The sequence below is a fragment of the Coregonus lavaretus genome (genome assembly GCF_964263955.1).
Source record: "Coregonus lavaretus genome assembly, chromosome: 19".
Lineage (NCBI taxonomy): Eukaryota > Metazoa > Chordata > Actinopteri > Salmoniformes > Salmonidae > Coregonus > Coregonus lavaretus.
In genome coordinates, this window is record NC_140006.1 from 21,803,432 (window position 1) to 21,826,722 (window position 23,291).

General features: G+C 44.7%; 1 pseudogene across 1 annotated transcript in view; it reads left to right on the forward strand.

Moving 5' to 3' along the window:
• Positions 1 to 23,291, forward strand: part of LOC311146599 (cadherin-2-like) — a 101,884-nt pseudogene that overhangs the window by 45,729 nt on the left and 32,864 nt on the right. The window contains exon 3 of the transcript XR_014615611.1: positions 17,884 to 18,104. The product of XR_014615611.1 is annotated as a cadherin-2-like (transcript). The remainder of the gene's footprint in view (positions 1 to 17,883; positions 18,105 to 23,291) is intronic.

Genomic DNA, 23,291 nt, shown 5'->3' on the forward strand with positions numbered 1-23,291 from the left:
CATACTGCAGCCAATACCTGCAGGCTAGTCACATGCCGCTGTAGCCATACATGTATACCCAAATGTAGCAATGCATCTATACTCACACCATCATAGCAATATGTAAAAGCATGGTTTTATCATATCCATCCTTGTTATTAAAGCTATAATGTGCTCTCCAATACAATCAGGGCAATCTTATACATACACACATCTGTGGCATATACAAATATGTATGACATTCTTGTATGACACATTTTATTTTCAAACAAGTATCTTTGAAAAGGGGTAACATATCACCTACTTCACATTTGGTTTGATAAGAGCCCTTTAGAAAGGATCTAAATGATTGTTTGTGCATCCTAAATGACCAGTGTCTGGTGCTGTGTTAGGTTAAGCCGAGACTCACTCTGCAACATTACGGTACGTCAATTTGTAGGTTGGAGATGTTTCTGCTGCCAAGGAAAAAGGAAGTAATGCATATGAAAGTGAGAAACAGGCCTTAATGGAAAGATGTGATGCCGTCGTCTCTCGCAAATTGATGCTACATGTGCGCTTCAGAGGTTTTATGGGAGAGAGAGATGGCAACAACAAAGATCGATAACCACCTCCTCCGGTCTGTACATGAGATAACCTCATGTTTAATTTCCACTGACCTGCAGTGTTTTTTCCATCCTCTTGTAATTTACATTTTTGTCATTTAGCAGATGCTCTTATCCAGAGTGACTTACAGGAGCAATTAGGGTTAAGTGCCTTGCTCAAGGGCACATCAACAGATGTTTCACCTAGTAGGCTCAGGGATTAGAATCAGCAACCTTTCAGTTACTGGCCCAACGCTCTTAACCGCTAGGCTAACAGGGAATACTGTTATAGCTTTCCATACATACTGTACATCACCGTCTGCACATAACACTGTGTACAGGATATCTCAAATAGATTCCTGTATACTGTATATGCAGGATTTCTTTGTTTATTTACTTTAACAGTGAGGCGTCCGACCATCAGTGCTATTACAGAAGTCTGTGCCATCCATTTCAAAGTGTGATTCAACCAGCCTGCAGATACAGACATTATTGCTTGCACAGATGGATGATCCCGCTACCCCCCATACTCCATCCCCTCCAGTCTCACATCCCCTACTTCCCCGCCTCCCCCCTCTCAATTTCATTACACTCAGTTGGTTGATCTCTTTTGAGCCACTAAGTTTGTGTGGTGGATGAAGGGGGATGGGGGAGTGGAATCTAGAATCTAGCAGGTCGAGGTAGGTTAGTAGTGAGATGAGATGCCATGTCTGTTATGGTGTGTTATGTATCCTAGTTGTTGTAGCTTGATATCTTTAGGAAACCCACACAGCAGCACAAAGGGCTCAGTTGAGTCGACAGACACATTGAGAAGGTGTTTGTATATTCATACAGATGCATGCTTTGCTTTCCTCCCTGCTCTGCTCTCCTCTGCTTTCTTCAACTTGAGCAGGCGCATAACAAGCTGTCATGTGTCTGAAAAGCCTGTATAGGTGTTGAATTTTAAAGCTTTTGAGAGGAACATTGTGCACATCCTTTAATCTTCCCTGTGTGTATTTTTCCTTATTTTTCTTTAGCGGCACACTAATTGTGTTTCAAGCGGCATTTGACACCTATTGATTCAAATGTGTGATGGCTGGTGAATGCACACCCAGCCTACCCTCTGTATTGGCAGCTGCACTAATCCTCCTGCGTTTTTCTTTGAAGAACCCTCTGCCTCTTTCTCTCTTTCGCTAGTGTCATTGTTTTGAGGACTTTTCCCCCCCTCTTTAACTAAGCAGGTTTTCGTTTTTCTGGCAGGCCCCTCAGAAGACGTGGGTTTATGTGGGAGAACAACTTGGATGTCCATCTGTGGTATACTGATTAGGCCTATACAATTGCCGTTAACAGTAATGCTAGACAACTTAATTTACGTTCCACCAAGTGTGCGCTTATCTGAGTGTGTTTTCCTTAGCCTTAGTAAATCAATCATTTTCTCTTCGAGAGAGAGAGAGAGAGAGAGAGAGAGGAGCACACTATGAAGACTATTAGTTATCTTATTCTGGTCAATTCAACGTCTATTCAATGTTTGTTCAACGTAATTTCATTTCACTGTGCAGCACACAACTGTTCTTTATGCGTCGTGACATAATTGAGACTGTTCTAATGTCCTGTTCATTGTTGTATTTTTCTCTGTTTTCTTTCTTGAGCACATTGTTAAAGGTAGCCTAAATGCACTTGCCTGGCTATAAATCCACATCGCTCTGGCCAAACACCACGGCCACTTACGTTTCTTCTGCACGATGAGTCTGGATTTGATCTCCTCCCCAGCGACTTCTTGAATGTGAACACATTCAAACCGTTCTGATTGGTCCCAGAAACCAATGGGTAAAGCAGCGTTTTGGAAATAGTAATTGGGTTTTATACTCTGATTGGTTAGAAACCATCCATTCGCTGATGACTTTGTACAACGCCCCTCACTATGACGTCAGCAGAAACAACTTCTACGATGACAGTCTCAGACTGACTGTATGTAGCGATAAGTAGAGCAGCGGAATTAAATTCAGTATGTCGTCAGGCAATAAATGCACCACTCTAAAGACATTAAGCATGTTATTTTTATTTTCCCTTACTATGGACAAGTTAGGTTTTGGTGGAATCTCATTTATGACATAGAACAGCACCCAACATAGTATTGATTGGTTTTGTTATATTGCCTGTGGGATCTTAATTTGATCAGACAAGCATGAGAACTTGTCTGCAGTGGAGGAAATGTAAAACGTGTAGTGTATTTGAGGTTTAAAAAGGCTTCTGAAGTTTGTAATTTCCACTTTGAAATTTCAGATTGGATTTTCCCTTAGGAAAAATGTATCATTATTTTCCTGTTGTAGCATAATAATAATAATAAATTGGTCATTTAGCAGACGCTCTTATCCAGAGCGACTTACAGGAGCAATTAGGGTTAAGTGCCTTGCTCAAGGGCACATCGACAGATTTTTCACCTAGTCGGCTCGGGGATTAGAACCAGCGACCTTTCGGTTACTGGCACAACGCTCTTAACCACTAAGCTACCTGCCGCCCCGAGCAAACTCTCAAATTAAAATCCTACATCTGTAAGTCTGTTTGTTAAATCCAAGTGTTATTTGGGGTTATATCCAAGGGACATTCAGAGTAACAGACTGCCTTGACGTCTGAACACTTGTCTGCAAATGACTAGCTGAACAGATAGTGGGAACTAGTGCATGTAATTGGGAATATTCATTGTATTTTGTCAGAGCGCCTTGATCCTCATACAATGTGTGTGCGTGCTACTGTGTAGGCTAACAGGGAGTGGCAGTCTGTCTGTGTCGTTACTCAACATCGAGGTCGGACTGGGGGGCTGAAATGTGTTTTTGAATGTAATGAGATACCATTACAGGATTATAAGACACTTATAATAAGAATTATCACTTGTAGACAGAGCAATTCACAGGCCCACGGATTCATCTGGCTGTGTTAGGCCTGTGGTGTGTAGATATGCGCGGACGTGTCATGTGTGTGATTACGGGGCCACCTAACGTGTGGTCCCTCTGTCATGCGTAACGCTTATTATTTGTGGTGGATGGAGCTGGCTGGCTGGCGGCTCCGAGAGAGCGTTGTTTAATGAACTGTATGTCGAGCACAGGCGCAGGAGGTTGGACAATTTGTCCAAATTTAATCACGCCAAAATGTACAGGCATCTTAATTTTATCCGAATTGATAACGTACAAATGGCTCCCTCTCTCTCTCTCTCTCTCTCTCTCTCTTACTCTCTGGCTCTCTCACAGAGCTCCTGGGAAATCTCCTTTGTCTTCTTACTCTTTAATTCCGAATCGGAAGGCCTTTGTCCCTAACTAATCAAAGTTCTATTGCTCTCTATGATTCGGGTTCTTTATCCTGCATTATCATGGCGCTGCTTTGTGCTAGCTTTTTCTGCCATTGATTTAGAACTTAGTCATCTAATTCAATAGAGGTATTCATTATTTGGTCATCACAAGCTCTCAATCACTTTATGATGACTATTCAAATTATTTAGCATTTTTCTAGTCAAGAGCGGTTCTCTCTTGTTAGCTTTGCTAAACCTCTGAAGTAGTTTGGTCTGTTTTATATTCACCACTCTGTTTTATAAGTGGTGTAAATCCCACTCCAAACCACCACAGAAATTATGGCAAGTCCAGTTTGATTTAATTCAACACTCTAAAGGCCTTCAAACATAAATGACATGACAAACAGTTAATTGCCCCCTTTACCATCCTTACCGATTTCATTGTCAAGTGAAGCTCAGTAGCTCACCCATGTCAAGCAGCTGAGAGGCGTAGTGCCTGAAACTTGGGGATGGGTTTTTGGCTTGAACGAGGGAAAAGGCACATTGTTTTACATTTATACACTCACTGAATGGAAATTCTGAAATGCTGCTGAATGCCAGTCTGTCCGTTTCCACACCCCAACAGAAACAGAATATCTCCCAACAAGATGCTGTGCTGAGAGGTAATCGAATTGGGTGGTGATGCAAATCGTGTCTGGTTGAGCTTGCAGATGCCTCAGCCGAACCCTAATGCTATTTTATACTTCTGCCACGGCAGCATTAGCTGTACTTTCTGACAGCAGCAATACCATTGTCTTTCTACATGTCTATCAAGAGGTTAATTTATGACAATGTTACCCCTCATTCAGAAGCTCTGAACCTTTGAGTGTGTTCAATCTATTGATCAGTGTCGGTCTCAGCCACATGCCACTCTGTCGATAGTGAATCAAAACAATTTAATTAAGCCTTTGATTTGAATATACTGCCACTGATTAGAACCACACAATAGATTGTTTGTTTGATGGAGGATGTTTTTGATTCACAATGATTTTGGAATCCCTTTATAAACCTATTAAAGGGCTCTTTAAAGTCTAATTAGGTGTCAAAGCCAGTGGGTTGGCGGCCCCGGCTGGCACTGCCAGCGTTGTCGTCTTGCCATGGTAGAAGATGGGGAAAGAGGAGACCAGAAAGCAGGCAACTATTTTAACACTGTCAACAGTTCTGACTTAGGGTGGGAGGCGTGAGAGAGACAGCCATCGCTGCTGGTGTCAAATGTTCTGTTTTTGTCCCCAACCCCTGGGACAATGACCTATATCATTCCTGGGTAAGACAGTAGAGTACAGTACACACACACACACACCAAACCACTACACAGAAAGCTTTATTTGATTTTTTTGTGTCTCATTTTAGCTGACTGTACAGTGAGACTGAGGCTAGCCAGCCAGCCTGGTCCTGCTGTGAGTAACAACCCGGTGACAGCCCCCTTTCTGTTGCGGGGGAGTGATAATTAAAACATCTTAAGAGCCTCCATGAACATGCCCACAGTGGAGACCTACCAACTCACTCTATCATTGGGTTTTTCTCTCTGACACAGAGTTTTTTTTATAACAAAGGCATTCTGACAGAAATGATCAAGAGGGTAAAATGAATGGCTTTGAAGCCCTCGGTTTCAGATCAAAAGCCCCCGCTAATGCCCTATTACAGGTTGCACTCAGGCACTTTAATGGTCAGCCCCCTCGTGACCCAGCCATGTAGCCAACAGAAATATGTTCCCTCTTTCTGACTAGCTCCATCTCTAGCCCTTGACCCTGCCTTCCTCGCCAGGGTTCAAAATGATTGGCTGATGATGGCAAGGTTGATGGCTGCCCTTCTTCTTTCAATGTTTTCTTTATTCTCTGATTTTCATCCGAATGGAAATGTGAGAGCCCCATGTTCTGAGTGCATGATGAAGTTAGAGTACTGGTACATTAAAGTAAGGTCTTATACAGGTATATGACATGTTTGACCTGCTTTTACCATGTTACTCGAACTGAGTGGAGTCAGTACTGGCCCTTCTACTGTACCAGAGTGGTTTTCAATAGGTGATTTCAGTTATTTCGGTACAGTGTTAAGAGTAAAAGCATTTCATTTCCTTACGTGTTTTTGAAAATGTGATGTCACTGGTGCAGTGTGTCTGTGTGTATGATAGATACAGTTGGCTCTATTTTTGTTTGTGTGAGTGTGTCTTTTTGTTTTGAAATGTTTTCTGAGTGAAATAATATCATCATATTATGTTGACAGTTAATCTAAACAAGTTCATATCACATTAATTATTTTTGGCAAAATAGTATTTATATTGTATAAAATGGCACAGTATTTCTTGCATTGTTCCCACCCTTCTATTCCAGGGCTGGCCTGTGTCAAATTATCAGAAGTACTGTAATGGCACTTCAACAGTACTGTAGCCCATTTGAAATGGATGCAGAAAGCTGTGTAACATTGGCCAAATGTGTTTTCCCCCACTGTGTGGTCAGTGGGAAATGGCCTCTGTTATACACAATGCTACAGTAAGGTGCAATGAATGTCGACATGGAAAGTGGCTTATTATTCACAATCAGATTTTGAAAAGGCATCTTAGGATCTGCCCCTCTGGCATCTAACCTCACATAAATAGCTTTTCACTGCCCTCCCTTCCTCCCTCCCTCCCTCATGGAAGGTGGACGGTAGAGATTGGACATAGTGAGCAATGTAGCAATCAGACGTAATCGTCTGATGTGGTTTCAGCAGGCTTCCCGTTGTGACGACCACGAAGATCCATCTGCTAGCCCCGGCCCGCTAGCACGCGCAATCAACAGCGTGCCTCCTGCTTGCCTGTGCTTTAGCAGCCTACGAACTGCTCCCGGACTTACTTATTGCTGTTCACTGGACCTTATGATCACTCAGCTACACAGCTAATGCCTGCTGGACTGTTCCTTTACACGGTACCCCATCCTGTTTATCTGTTTAGCCTCAGCCCAAACTTTTGTCGCCATTACCAGTTGTTGTCTTAGCCCTCTCGAATAACACCTGTGATTGCGTTATGGCTCTCTCCCATGTCAATATGCCTAGCCTATTGCTATTTGGGTTAGTTCTTATTATACAATTTCACTGTAGAACCCCCAGTCCCGCTCAACCAGCCTCAGAGAGCTCCTTTGTCCCACCCCACATACACGCGGAGACCGGCTCAATCGGTACCTCCAGTGATGCTATCTCTTTCATAGTTACCCAATGCTTCTGTCACGATCGTTACAGGATGATGAAGCGGACCAAGGCGCAGCGTGATAGGCGTACATACTTTTATTAGTGTACACACAACGACCCAAAACAATAAACGATACGTGAAGTCCTAGGTTAAATACACAAACCTTCCGGAACAAGATCCCACAATAAACTAGTGCCAAAAGGCTGCCTAAGTACGGGTCCCAATCAGAGACAACGAGAATCAGCTGCCTCTGATTGGGAACCACCCTGGCCAACATAGAAAACACGAACTAGAACACAACATAGAAAATAACACATAGAAACTCCACACCCTGGCTCAACATATAAGAGTCCCCAGAGCCAGGGCGTGACAGCTTAGGTGTACCTCCACTGTACTCATATCCTTCCATATCCTTGTCTTTACATAATGCCCTGAATCTATTCTACAACGCCCGGAAATCTGCCCCTTTTATTCTCTGTACCCAACGCACTAAAAGACCAGTTCTTAAAGCCTTTAGCCGTATCCTTATTCCATTCCTCCTCTGTTCCTCTGGTGATGTAGATGTTAACCCAAGCCCTGTAGCCCCCAGTATCACTCCTACCCCCCAGGTGCTATCATTTGTTGACTTCTGTAACCGTAAAAGCCTTGGTTTCTTGCATGTTAACATCAGAAGCCTCCTCCCCAAGTTTGAGTTATTCACTGCGTTAGCACACTCTGCTAACCCTGATGTTCTAGCAGTGTCTGAATATTGGCTTAGGAAGGCCACCAAAAATGCAGAAATTTCCATCCCGAACTACAACATTTTCCGTCTAGATAGAACTGCCAAAGGGGGCGGAGATGCAACCTACTGTAGAGATGTACCAGAGCCTGCAGAGCTCTATCATACTATCCAGGTCTGTGCCCAAACAGTTTGAGCTTCTACTTCTAAAAATCCACCTTTCCAGAAATAAGTCTCTCACTGTTGCCGCTTGCTACAGACCCCCCTCAGCCTCCAGTTGTGCCCTGGACACCATATGTGAATTGCTTGCCCCCCATCTATCCTCAGAGTTTGTACTGTTTGGTGATCTAACTGGGATATGCTTAACACCCCGGCCGTCCTACAATCTAAACTAGATGCCCTCAATCTCACACAAATTATCAAGGAACCTACCAGGTACAACCCTAAATCCGTAAACATGGGCACCCTCATAGATATCATCCTGACTAATTTACCCTCTAAATACACCTCCGCTGTCTTCAACCAGGATCTCAGAGATCACTGCCTCATTGCCTGCGTCCGTAATGGGTCACTGTCAAACGCTCCCTAAAACACTTCAGCGACATTGACCTCATTCCGTCAGTAGAGGATGCCTGGATGTTCTTCAAAAGTGCTTTTGAATAAATAAGCATGCCCCATTCAAAAAATGCAGAACTAAGAACAGATATAGCCCCTGGTTCACCCCAGACTTGACTGCCCTTGACCAGCACAAAAACATCCTGTGGCGTACTGCATTAGCATCGAACAGCCCCCGCGATATGCAACTGTTCAGGGAAGTCAGGAACCAATATACACAATCAGTTAGGAAAGCAAAGGCTAGCTTTTTCAAACAGAAATGTGCATCCTGTAGCCCTAACTCCAAAAAGATTTGGGATACTGTAAAGTCCATGGAGAAAAATAGCGCCTCCTCCCAGCTACCCACTGCACTGAGGCTAGGAAACACTGTCACCACTGATAAATCTACGATAATCAAGAATTTCAATAAGTATTTTGCTACGGCTGGCCATGCTTTCCACCTGGCTACCCCTACCCCGGCCACCAGCTCTGCACCCTCTGCTGCAACTTGCCCATCCTGTAGCCCTAACTCCAAAAAGATTTGGGATACTGTAAAGTCCATGGAGAAAAATAGCGCCTCCTCCCAGCTACCCACTGCACTGAGGCTAGGAAACACTGTCACCACTGATAAATCTACGATAATCAAGAATTTCAATAAGTATTTTGCTACGGCTGGCCATGCTTTCCACCTGGCTACCCCTACCCCGGCCACCAGCTCTGCACCCTCTGCTGCAACTTGCCCATGCCCCCCCCCCGCTTCTCCTTCACACAAATTTAGATAGCTGATGTCCTGAAAGCGCTGCTAAATCTGGACCCCTACAAATCAGCTGGGCTAGACAATCTGGACCCTTTCTTTCGAAAATTTGAAAGCCAAGTTAACAAACAGATCACTGACCATTTCGAATCCCACCGTACCTTCTACGCTATGCAATCTGGTTTCCGAGCTTGTCGTGGGTGCACCTCAGCCACGCTCAAGGTCCTAAACGATATAATAACCGCGATCGATAAAGGACAGTACTGTGCAGCCGTCTTCATCGACCTGGCCAAGGCTTTTGACTCTGTCAATCACCGCATTCTTATTGGCAGACTAAATAGCCTTGGTTTCTCAAATGACTGCCTCGCCTGGTTCACCAACTACTTCTCAGATAGAGTTCAATGTGTCAAATTGTAGGGCCTGTTGTCTGGACCTCTGGCAGTCTCTATGGGGGTGCCACAGGGTTCAATTCTCGGGCCGACTCTATTCTCTGTGTATATCAATGATGTCGCTCTTGCTGCTGGTGACTCTCAGATCCACCTCTACGCAGACGACACCATTTTGTTTACATCTGGCCCTTCACTGGACACTGTGTTAACAAACCTCCAAACGAGCTTCAATGCCATACAACACTCCTTCCGTGGCCTCCAACTGCTCTTAAACGCTACTAAAACTAAATGCATGCTCTTCAATCGAACGCTGCTTGCACCCACCCACCCGACTAGAATCACTACTCTCGGTAGGTCTGACTTAGAATATGTGGACAACTACAAATACCTAGGTGTCTGGTTAGACCATAAACTCTCCTTCCAGACTCACATTAAGCATCTCCAATCCAAAGTTAAATCTAGAATTGGCTCCCTATTTCGCAACAAAGCCTCCTTCACTCATGCTGCTAAACATGCCCTCGTAAAACTGACTATCCTACCGATCCTTGACTTCGGCGATGTCATTTACAAAATAGCTTCCAACACTCTACTCAGCAAATTGGATGTAGTCTATCACAGTGCCATCCGTTTTGTCACCAAAGTCCCATATACTACCCACCATTGTGACCTGTATGCTCTCGTTGGCTAGCCCTCACTACATATTCGTTGCCAAACCCACTGGCTCCAGGTCATCTATAAATCACTTCTAGGCAAGTCCCCGCCTTATCTTAGATCATTGGTCACCATAGCAACACCCACCCGTAGTATGCGTTCCAGCAGGTATATCTCACTGGTCATCCCCAAAGCCAACACCTCCTTTGGCCGCCATTCCTTCCAGTTCTCTGCTGCAAATGACTGGAACGAACTGCAAAGATCTCTGAAGCTGGAGACACTTATCTCCCTCACTAACTTTAAGCATCAGTTGTCAGAGCAGCTTACCGATCACTGCACCTGTACACAGCCCATCTGTAATTAGTCCCCCCAACTACCTCATCCCCATATTGTTATTTACATTGTTATTTATTTTGCTCATTTGCACCCCAGTATCTCTATTTGCACATCATCTTCTGCACATATATCACTCCAGTGTTAATACTAAATTGTAATTATTTTGCACTATGGCCTATTTATTGCCTTACCTCCATAACTTACTACTTTTGCACAAACTGTATATAGATTTTCTATTGTGTTATTGACTGTACGTTTTGTTTATTCCATATGTAACTCTGTTGTTGTTTTTATCGCACTGTTTTGCTTTATCTTGGCCAGGTCGCAGTTGTAAATGAGAACTTGTTCTCAACTGGCTTACCTGGTTAAATAAAAGTGGGGGGAAAAAAAATAAAAATTCAGCAGTTTAAAATTGACCAAGGGAAGAGCACAATTAAAATTGAATGACCTTTATGAGAGGGGGAGGGTGAGGTTAAAGGACGTCTGTTATAGACACAAAGTTCAACTGTTTTATTTCAAAAAACGTTGGTTTAACGTTGTCCGGAGGAGTCTGGGCATTGCCAGCCCAGCCAACTACAGTCAGATCCCAACGGGAGGAGGAGAGGTTACAACGGTTTTATATGGACACACACACTGACCCCTCCGTTAGCCCCATCAAGGTTTTACAGTTAAAACGAAAATGTTAATTCTTCAAAGAAATAGGTTTTCATTATCTCCCTTTGATCTCAGAGAAAGTGAAGAAGGTGTGAAATATGCTCGAGGTTATGTGCTGCTGCTGGTGATCTCCTTCAAAGAAGTGGGTATTTTTCCTTCAACACATGATATGACCGTTTCACGTGGTCAGAAGAAACTCAGGACACTACTAAGCAGAGTGAAAGACAGTGTTAAGAAGTGTTAGCTCCCTAGCAGTTCAAATGAATATCATATTATCATGTTGATCTGATACTCTCTATTCACCTGTATGTATTAGCATGGAGTTAGCTTGTAGCTAGCTATGCTAAAGTCTTCATAAAGAGCTGTAGAGAGCTATTTGACACCCTGTTAATCAGTTTAATACCCTCCTAAAGCCTGAGACGCTATATCAAGTGGCTGTCCTGATCGCTCTGCTCGCAGAACCCAAATCCCAGTAGCTATGTTGCTGATAAGTAAAGAAGGATGTAGCTTAGCCGTTATCAGCTCTTGGCTCCAATGACACAGTAATCCAGCTAGACGCTAGGCTAGGCTCCTGTGACACCAAAAACACACTAGAATCATCTCATTTACCCAACAAAGACTATTGAACATCTGAATATGTGGTATCTCTTTTCACACTAACCCGTTTAGACCTTTCAGAACATTCTTCCTCTAACAGCAGCTAAGAGGCAGCATTTCATTCAGTTACTAAAAGCTCTTCAAAAGCTCTTCAGCCTTCATAATAAGAGGTCCTCATATGATGATAAACCTAACAAGGAGATGACTAAGGCTAATTTCTACATTCTAGCGATAGAACACAGCAATTAGCACACAACAGCTAACATCCTTCTGATACCGTACAGAAAAACACCCCAAGTCAATGAGAATGAAATGAGAATGAAAGGCCCTTATTTGATGATGATAACCCAATGGAGATAGCTAAGGCTAATTTTCCAGGTTCGACCAAACAACACAGGGCCTTTGTACCTTAATGGGCCAGATCCAGAGAAGCTAGCTGCATCTCCCTCTCTGTGAAGGAAATGGAGGTGACTGTTGGGCACTGGCGGGGAGTCGATCTGCTTACCTTGTTATTGTCCTCCCAATACAATGACTGTCAGACAAGCCCGCTGGCCCCCGGGAGAGCAAATGGTCATGTGCTGACGTGAGAGAAATGCTAAGTGTAAAGAGAAAGGAGAACAGGAGAGAATCTCATTTATGGAACAAGACTGTTTTATTCCCTCAGGGCAAGGGGTCCGTTTAGCATATCCAGAGAACCCATAGGTCAGTCTATCTGAGATTGAAAGGGACCTGCATAGGATATTGCTGCTAGCTGCTATGATGATGCTGCTTGTGCTGGTTGTGTCTCTGTGTGTGTTTGTGCCAGTGTGGGCGTGCATGGTAAAGAAAGGTGGTATCAATGCAATTTGGTAGTGTGTTTTCATCCTTTAATTGAAGCCTCAGTTTCAGGAGGGGGCAACGTCTTCTGCAATAACACATAATTGTCGTGGGAGTTGGTCACCATAAGTAAGGCTGCTGCCTATAGCGTAGCCTGTGTGACTTTGATAGCCTTTTCCTTCTTCACAAGTTTATTTTGCAGAAATTAGTGGGGCAAGTCGACATTTCTCCATGTTTCTTTCATGCAAATCCTGTACATATTTTAGGCAGAGCCTTAAACACATGGCTCTCTGTGGTGTTTGAAGTGCTTTGCATTAGTAAAACCCCTTCAAGCAAGGCCCGGTCTGGCAAAGCCCAGCCTTGTCATTCCAACATCCAGACATCAACTGTAAACTGTTTACTTTCCCTCAAGAGTTCCCTTATACTCAGCGCAAGGACATTGCTGCTAGAGCCTAATCTCTGCAGAATGAATGGGTTTTAGATTCTTAAGATGGAAAAAAAGGTTTGACAAAAGAAGCTATAGGCTAACCAGCTAAAATGCCTTATTAACCTTGAGGGTTTAGAACATTTACTCAGAGTAAAAGCTTAAACACCACCTACAGGGGAATGATGTACACAGGCATGCATATGTATGGGTAGTATCAAGTTATGATACTTTAAAAGCATCAGTATGGTGTTCCTTTCACTTTTTATATAATAATTTGACAATTATAGGACATAATATTGTGAAGGGTGCAATAGCAGAAAGTCCTAATTTCATTTCAGAAAATAGATGTTTTGTGATCTCAAACTAGATCTCAAATTGCCATTTATTCATTTAGACACCATTTCATTTTTCTATAGAGTGGCTTTCTTAGCACTTTAATTGAGGCACCGGCGTGTGACCTGGCTGAGTTTCAGCTTAGCCACCATCTTGTAAACAACGTCCTCTTGCATGGATGTTCCACTGAGCACAGCTCATTTGGAGCCTATGTGATATATTGCATTGTCTCATCTCCAATGCAGCCAGCTAGGCCCAGAGTTAGAGCATGAACTAGATTTGGTGATCTGTGTTCGTGAAAATGCATTTTTATCAGTGGCGTCCTGGCATTTGCCCGCTTGGATTGCCTTTGGAGCATTCGCCGGGGTCTGCATTTCTGCCAGGCGACTGATGAAACACCTATGCTGAGTATTTTATGCCTGTCAGTGACATCACCAGCTGGAGGACAAACTAAATGACGTGGTGCTCAGTCTTGCCACATTTACAGCACATTACAGGGACCGGCTTTTTACTAACTTAGTGCCACTATACTGGATTGGCAGACAGGCATAAAAAGATATAAACTATGGAACATTTTATGTACTGTCTCGACGTTAGGCTACCACAGACGACCTCGTTATATGTTCCCACTGTGAGGTAGGCTGCATGAGAATTAGATATTTTAAGTCTTAAAAAAACGGCTGTCCCGTGTGACAGTTCTCTGGGACGCTGCAAATTAAGCAAATGATGTATCTCTCTCTCGCTCTCTCGCTCTCTCTCTCTCTCTATCTCTCTCTCTCTCTCTCTCTCTCTCTCTCTCTCTCTCTCTCTCTCTCTCTCTCTCTGTCTCCTCTCTCTGTCTCCTCTCTGTATTTGTGCCAGTCTGTTAGCAGCACCACGTGATGGAGACAGACAAAAGAGTGGCACTTTGAGGAGGTTAGCTGTTTTTTTTTTGTGTGTTGCTAGTCAGCTGCGGGGGTTTCTATAAGCCTGTGAATGGGCTCGTTGAGTCGGAGGTAATTTTGGGCCCCGGCGTGGGGCATTAGTTGGACTGGCCTTTCTGCTGACTGGCCTGTTTTCTTCCCCCCCAGCAGCAGCAGTATATACCCCTCTCTCTGCTGCATCGGCGTTTCTGTCCAAACCAAAGACCTTTATCTCCCTGGCCCTGTGGCCATGACGACATGTCTAATAGGGCGTGGTGGTGGTGGTGTTGTCAGCGAGGATCTCTTTAAGTTTCGTTATACCTCGGGGAGCCGATAAATCTAGATATAGATAAACTGGAACATCCAGGGTTAGTAAATGCTGCTCCTGTCTCCTATAGGCTATGGGAGCTTCGGGCTGATAAATGAATAGACTCATGCTGGACATCCCCATTCATTATTATTGGAATTTGTGCTGCCTGCTGGGAATTTGCACAGCGATTGCCATGGCGCCTGGTTGCTGAAGGGCCTCCCAGAGGTGTTCACATGGCCAAATCTCAGACTGAGCTAGAGAACTAGAGCTCAGCATCCCAACAACAGGCCTCAGTGCCACAAAGGCTCACAGGGAAACTACTGCAGTCAAATACAGGCTAACCCAGGGTTTCCCAAACTCGGTCCTCGGGGCCCCAAGGGTCCCAACATTTTGGTTTTTGCCCTAGCACTACACAGCTTATTCAAATAATCAACTAATCATCAAGCTTTAGGGCAAAAACCAAAACGTGCACCCTTTGGGGTCCCCAGGACCGAGTTTGGGAAACACTGGGCTAACCCATGGTATTACACACACCCAGACACACACACACTGTACATCCTCACACACACAGGGTGCAACATTGCAGCCTTGTTTGTAATTAAATTGGGAGCGACCGACCAGGCTCAGCTCAGCAGCTAGCCAGGACCAGCCCCATAAATGATCATTAAGATGAAGCAATATTAACACTAATCATGTTCTTATCATCTCTTTGATCCTATAGACCACAACAAACAGAGCGTTTCAGCGAGCCAATCAATATATCTCATTAGCAATAGAGCGTGTGAATTAGATTGTCTCACCTCTCCCTTTAATGATACAGTATGTTATGTCTCTCAAGTCTCATCCACTCAGCAGACCTTCGAGAAGCTGTCATTGTGAGCTGAGCCATTCTGACACTTCTCTCTGTATTCTGCCTATGTGTCTGAGCATCAGCCGGACTACTGCTGTTGAGTTGATTGCCTGAAGGCTTTGAAATTACAGACGGATGGCTGGAAGGAAACACCTTCAGCTAACCAAGGTCACTTAGCGCTCTGAAGTCTGCTTTTCCAGGTTCAAAGATTTTTTTAAAACTAATTGGATGAGGATGCTTGAACAAAAGCTCTGTGCAGTGTGCAGATGGTCAATATATAGGCCTGTGGTGCGTTTGGTTCCAGTATAGATTCTCCTCCCGTTGTATCTTGTATATCTTCATTACATAGAGTGTTTACTCTTTGCTTTTTCCCCCCACAATGCTGAGCCACTCTCTGAGACACCTATGTGTGCTTTTCATCAATATTTAGATGAATGGCAATTCCTCAGGAGCAGCAGACCAGTGTACCGTGCTGTGGCTTTGTTGGCAGATGCGATGCTTTATCTGTCTAGCACAATGTAATGGGTTGCATCCAGGGTCCTTTCAAATGTTTCTCCCAACAGGACTAGGTGCTTGTACAGTATTTATTAATTTTAACCCTCTTTTTTTTTTTCTCTTCTCTCGGCTTATCTCTAGGTCTCTCTCTCCTCACCTCTGTTTTCAGGTTTTTGAAAAAGATGTGAACATTATGTCCTTAAAAAAAAAAGCCTGTATTTCTGTCCGCTTTTGGCGAGGACATGGTGGTTAATTCGGTAAGGTACACTCCACTGGATACCTTTGTGTCCACTGTGAAAATCATCAGTCTGACTAAGCGAATGTTTTTTTCCCCTCTCTTTATGCTTTGCCCAATTTTCAGAATTTCACAATACTTTGCCATTGGGAAAATTGCTCTATCTCCTGCTGTGGTGGTTTAGCCATTGTGCTTTATGTTCTGGAATAGAAAGGAACTGGTACATTTTGTGTATTATGTTGAGAGCCGGAAGCAAGCGAAAACAAAAGGCTTTAGTTCAACTAGCAAGACAGTGTTAATTCTCTATGTCACAGAAAGGTTATTAGTAGGTAGTGAATTGTATTTCAGTGTGTGTGTGTACTGTATGTGTGTGTGTTTGTGCGAGTGTGCAAAATAAAAATAGTAGCACCTAGCTTTTTACACCAACATCCTTGCACAGCACCCAGTCAATAGGGCCTGGGGTTAAACCTTAGTTCCTGTTCAGAGCCAGGGCTCAGCCTCCCTCCCTCCACATGTGACGCGTTACCTCACACTGCTGTGCCTCCAACGTAAAGACCCTCTGAAGTCACAGCTCTCTATAGCTCTCTCTGTCATCAAGGTAACACAAGAATGGGAGATTAGATGCCCTTCTTCAAGGCTTTTGTAAAGTCATTCCACATCTGGTTTAATAATTCAAAATGGCATCGGCACAGCCTCCATAGAAGTGATATCTTTACGTCTTATCTCTTTAGCTTGAAGGAGTTTCAGAATTATCTGTAGGCTGTGTTCTGTTCTCTATCACCGCTACAGAAAACAGAGCTGTCAGGAGGCACTGAATAGGTACTGGAATATTGAAGTGTGTGTGTATGTGTATGTGTGTGTGCGTGTGCATAGATTTTTGTGTACGTGAGTCTGTGTGTGTGTGTGCAGGTGGGGTGTTTGAGATGCACTGTCACTCACCTGTAACATGAACCGATGTCAGACCACTGCCACTGAAGCGCTCTGGGACTGTGTACTAGAGCTCCCCGGAGCCATGTATGTGTGTGTCACTGCAGCTGTGTGTGTGTGTGTGTGTGTGTGTGTGTACGTGTATGTGTGTATGTGTACTCACTTATGAAATAAACATCACACACTTCTCACTCCCTGAGAGTTGGGATCGCTAGCCGACCACGGCGAAGCATCCGCTTTTGTCATTGGGGAAAAAGCTACCGTGCAACGACTTGAGCTAAAAGCAATAAGGAAAAAGTCTAGAACCCATTTAAATAATTATTATCTTATTTATTGAAGCTGATGCTTCTATTTACCCAGACACAACAGTTCATTTAGCCAAAGTCTAATTGGCACAACAGTTTTAAAATGCAATGTTTTGGTATTTTAGCTTTCTTTCTTTTTCCTCTTCTTATTTCTTCTTCTTTTTTGGGAATATTAAAACATACAATCTATTTGCGGTGAAGCCTCTCAACATTTACATTACATTCAGTCATCTAACAGACTCACATTCAGCAAGTGCCCTTCAGGGGTGCACATCTCCCCTTTTGCTTTCTTTACTTTTCTCTTTTCTCTCTCTCTTTCTCCTTCCCTCTCTCTACCACACCTGTTTTGAACAATACCTTTAGGGCGCAGCTTGACATAAATTATGCATGAGTTTTAGGAGGAATTGGAGAACCTTTGTGGACTATACCACACAGTCTGTGAGTGGTGTGGGAGAAGTCTGGATGTCCGTCTGTCTGTGTGAGTGTCTATTTGCTGTCTTTCTGTCTCTCTCTCCCTGGTTGCCTCAGCTTCAATCTCATGTTCTGTTTCCCCTCTCCCTCTCTTACAGTGAAGTTTGTGAACTGCGGCCAAGGTGGGCTGGTGCGGTTCGAGTGCAGTAACCCGTCCAACTTCCGGATAGATGCTGACGGGGTCGTCTACGCCCTCAGGCCTTTGACCTTGTCCACCCTCCGGGCAGTGCCCCTAGTGATCGTAGCCAGGGACGAGACCAATCAGCAGCAATGGCAGACCCAAGTGAGACTGACGCCCCCTGTAGGCCAGATTCAGCAGGTACGTCCAACACCTCCACATGCATCCTCCCTCCTACCCCCTCTCTCTCTAATATTTATTGTTTATTTGTGACTTCCGGTAGCATTGTGGAATGTGGAATGTTTCAATTCGGATACCGCCGTTGCATCCAATTCCGCTCATTAGCCACGCTGGAGCATAAACAGATGATTTGTTCCCTAAATTGTAGCAGATGTTCCGGGAGACTGAATGGATGCTCGCTAATTAAAACGTAATGTTTTGGTACAGTCCATATGTAGCTTGTTTTTGGTCGAAGGTTCAGGAATAGCTGAAGAATTGCAGCATTTACCTGGAGTTAACTCTGCAAATAGCACTGCTGGGTGATCTGAAAGGTCATAGTCAATCGATCAATAATATAATAATGTTTATCCTTCATTTACAATCTGTAGAAACATCACAGCACAATTGAAAAATATATGGCAAATAGAAATAAAAACTGGATGGTCTTAAGAGATAGTTGGGAGGGGTTGAGTGTAGCTGAAGGATGGAACTAAAAACTAAAGATAACTTGAAGCCTAAGTGTTGTTGTCCATTAGTTTACTTCAATTAGGGGAGGGGACAGACCCCTTCCCTTTTTCCACATTTTGTTATGTTACAGCCTTATTCTCAAATGTATTCAATAAAAAAATGTCCTCATCAATCTACACACAATACCCCATAATGACAAAGCAAAAACAGGTTTTTATAAATTTTTGCAAATGTATTAAAAATAAAAAAACAGAAATACCCTATTTACATAAGTATTCAGACCCTTTTTTATGAGACTCGAAATTGAGCTCAGGTGTATCCTGTTTCCATTGATCATCCTTGAGATGTTTCTACAACTTAATTGGAGTCCACCTGTGGTAAATTCAATTGATTGAATGTGATTTGGAAAGGCACACACCTGTCTTTATAAGGCCCCACAGTTGACAGTGCATGCCAGGGCAAAAACCAAGACATGAGGTCGAAGGAATTGTCCATCGAGCTCCGAGACAGGATTGTGTCGAAGCACAGATCTGGGGAAGGGTACCAAAAAAATGTCTGCAGCATTGAAGGTCACCAAGAACACAGTGACCTCTATCATTCTTAAATGGAAGAAGTTTGGAAGCACCAAGACTCTTCCTAGAGCTGGCCGCCCGACCAAACTGAGCAATCAAGGGAGAAGGGCCTTGGTCAGGGAGGTGACCAAGAACCCGATGGTCACTCTGACAGAGCTCCAGAGTTCCTCTGTGGAGATGGGAGAACATTCCAGAAGGACAACCATCTCTGCAGCACTCCACCAATCAGGCCTTTATGGTAGAGTGGCCAGACGGAAGCCACTCCTCAGTAAAAGGTACATGACAGCCCGCTTGGATTTTGCCAAAAGGCACCTAAAGGACTCTCAGACCATGAGAAACAAGATTCTCTGGTATGATGAAACCAAGATTGAACTCTTTGGCCTGAATGCCAAGCGTCATGTCTGGAGGAAACCTGGCATCATCCCTACGGTGAAGCATGTTGGTGGCAGCGTCATGCTGTGGGGATGTTTTTCAGCGGCAGGGACTGGGAGACTAGTCAGGATCGAGGGAAAGATGAACGGAGCGAAGTACAGACAGATCCTTGATGAAATCTGCTCCAGAGCGCTCAGGACCTCAGACTGGGGCGAAGGTTCACCTTCCAACAGGACAACAACCCCACGCACACAGCCAAGACAACGCAGGAGTGGCTTTGGGACAAGTCTCTGAATGTCCGGAATGTCCGCTGTGCAGCGACGCTCCCCATCCAAACTGACAAAGCTTGAGAGGATCTCCAGAGAAGAATGGGAAAAACTCCCCAAATACAGGTGTCCAAGCTTGTAACGTCATACCCAAGAAGACTCGAGGCTGTAATCGCTGCCAAAGGTGCTTCAACAAAGTACTGAGTGTCTGAATACTTATGTAAATGTGATTCAAAGGACAGACATCATCTATCTCTAGGCTTTAAAGAGCCGCCATTCAGTCAGTGTTCCGCTGGGCTTGACAGACATCGCTAACGCTTGACCATGTGCTCATTAGTCAACATTGTGATTGGCTGTAGATGAGAGTGGCCGTGTGATGTGGTGATGTAATCAAGTGTGTGACGGAGAGAGAGAGAACAGGGAGATGAGGAGAAACGAGACTCAAACGGCTGTGTTTGTATTTTTCACCTCATACTCAGTACTCGATTATGTATTCCTGTTCAATTGAACTGCCATAATCTGTGACAGTCTTTCTTTCTCGTTAGCTGGAATGGTGTTAATTGGCAAGACAGCACAGACTCACATTTAAGCTCTTTGGGAGGCTTTCTCTCTCTCTCTCTCTCTCTTTCTCTCTCTCTCTCTCTCTCTCTCTCTCTCTCTCTCTCTCTCTCTCTCTCTCTTGCTCTCTCTTTCAGCCCTCTCTCTCTTTCTCTCTCTCTCAACCCAATTTGCACCGGTGTGAGTGAGCTGTTTTAGGTTGAATTATTGAAGTCAGCGTTGTCTGATCTTACGTTGTGGACTTTCATTGTTAATGAATGCCTCTAAGTACAGTACAATGAGCCTCTTTGTTCAACAAAGACACCGTCTGAAAATACATTGTCTCTTCCTCCAGTCATATACAGGTCAAATTAGCTACACAAGCAGCCCATTTCAAAAGCACCTCTCCGAAACCACCACATAAAAGGCGAGTGCCTTCTTTTATAAGCCTCCAGATTAAAACTGTTGAGAGTTATGTCTAGTTAGTGTGAGTGCAGCAGCGGAGGTTTAAAATTCTACAGGGGATGATTTAGCGATGGTTTTGAAAACAGCATCGTTAGCCACTGATGCTCATTTACCATAGTGACTCCTGCAGGTATGTGATTCTAATGACATAATTAGTCACCCGTGTTGCTCATTTAAAGAGAAATGCACATGTCCAGGGCAGATAAACAAGGGGCTTGGCCACAGTAGCTTTTAACTAGAAATAAGCAGACCCAAATGGGTAAGCATGTGCTTTTTAGAAGGGTGGGCCTAGTCTCTGATTGACAATTGATGTCAATGTCAGTGGTGTTTGTCAATGTGATTGACTGAACTGTATTGACAGTTGTGGCTTTGGCCTTGATGACATGGTAGTAATCAAATCTCTGATTGACTTCTATATTCTATCTCACCAGTTTATTGGGCCATGTGTGGTTATCTGGTTATGTGGTTATCTCTCCAATGCAATGGCTGTCATGAATCATCATCATGTGATCCTTAATTACATCAGCGATTAGATGCTATATTAGCGAGCGCTGCGAATGCATCGGCCCTGGGGGAATGTTTTTACACTAGGACCGCTGGGCCTTGAGGGACCCCCCTTCAAGCTAACTAGCTGTAATTCTGACTGCAACATTCTAACAGTGTAATAAATACGTTTAATATATGCAATCACTAAAATCATTATTTGGTTGTGTTCATGAAGGTGTAACATTAGAATATTATTTTTTCCCCCATTTCAAATAACAAAATAGCATTTTAATTAGTTTATGTTACTGTAGGCTGTATGTAAAAGAAACTGTCACGTTGCTGTGGATTGGTGTGGTGTAGAATCAGGCGCAGGAAGCAGAGGATAAGTCCAACAAGACTTTACTAGAGCACACAAAAATAATCCAAACAGCCCGGAGGCAAAGGGACGCACACAGGCGTAAATAAGCGAGCGCACACACAGGTGCGAAAATACTCTCCTAAACACAAGGAGGAAGCTAAGAAAATAGCGTACCGACACGGGTAGCGCAACAACACGACACGAACAATTACACACAACACTAAACTAACAACAAGGAAACTAAATAGGGTGCTAAATGAGACATAACACAAAACAGGTGTGACTAACAGACAAAACCAATCAAACAAGAAACATAGAGCGGTGGCAGCTAGTACTCCGGAGACGACGACCGGCGAAACCTGCCCGAACAAGGAGGAGGAGCCGCCTCGGCCGAAACCGTGACAGTACCCCCCCCTTGACGTGCGGCTCCAGCCGCGCGCCGCCTCCGGCCTCGGGGACGACCAGGAGGACGCGGAGCAGGGCGCGTAGGATGACCACGATGGAATTCGGTCATCAGGGACGGATCCAGAATGTCCCTCCTTGGCACCCAGCACCGCTCCTCCGGACCGTACCCTTCCCACTCCACGAGATATTGGAGACCCCCCATCCAGCGTCTCGAATCCAGGATGGTCCGAACAGTGTACGCCGGAGCCCCCTCGATGTCCAACGGGGGCGGAGGAGTCTCCTCAATCTCAAAGTCCTGGAGTGGACCAGCTACCACCGGCCTGAGGAAAGACACATGGAACGAGGGGTTAATATTCTTGTAATCAATAGGTAGTTCTAACCTGTAACACACCTCGTTCAATCTCCTCAGGACTTTAAAAGGCCCCACAAACCGCCGACCCAGCTTCCGGCAGGGCAGGCGGAGGGGCAGGTTTCTGGTTGAGAGCCAGACTCGATCTCCAGGTGCGTACACTGGCCCCTCACTGCGGTGTAGGTCGGCGCTCGTCTTCTGTCGACGTATGGCACGCTGCAGATGGACGTGTGCAGCGTTCCACGTCTCCTCCGAGCGCCGCACCCACTCATCCACAGCGGGGGCCTCGATCTGGCTCTCATGCCACGGTGCCAGAACCGGCTGGTACCCTAACACACTCTGGAAAGGGGTTAGTCTCATGGAGGAGTGGCGGAGAGAGTTCTGTGCCATCTCGGCCCAGGGCACATATCTCGCCCACTCCTCCGGCCGGCCCTGACAATATGACCTCAGAAACCTACCCACATCCTGGTTGACTCGTTCGACCTGCCCATTACTCTCCGGGTGGTAACCCGAGGTAAGGCTCACCGAGACCCCCAAACGTTCCATAAATGCTCTCCAGACTCTGGAGGTAAACTGGGGGCCTCGATCGGACACTATATCCTCGGGCACCCCGTAATGCCGGAAGACGTGAGTAAATAGAGCCTCAGCGGTCTGTAGGGCAGTAGGAAGACCCGGCATGGGAAGGAGACGACAGGCCTTCGAGAACCGATCCACAACGACCAGGATGGTGGTATTCCCCTGTGAGGAGGGAAGATCGGTAACAAAATCCACCGAGAGGTGAGACCAGGGTCGTTGTGGAACGGGCAGGGGCTGTAATTTACCCCTGGGCAAGTGTCTGGGCGCCTTACACTGGGCACACACTGAGCAGGAGGAGACATAAACCCTCACATC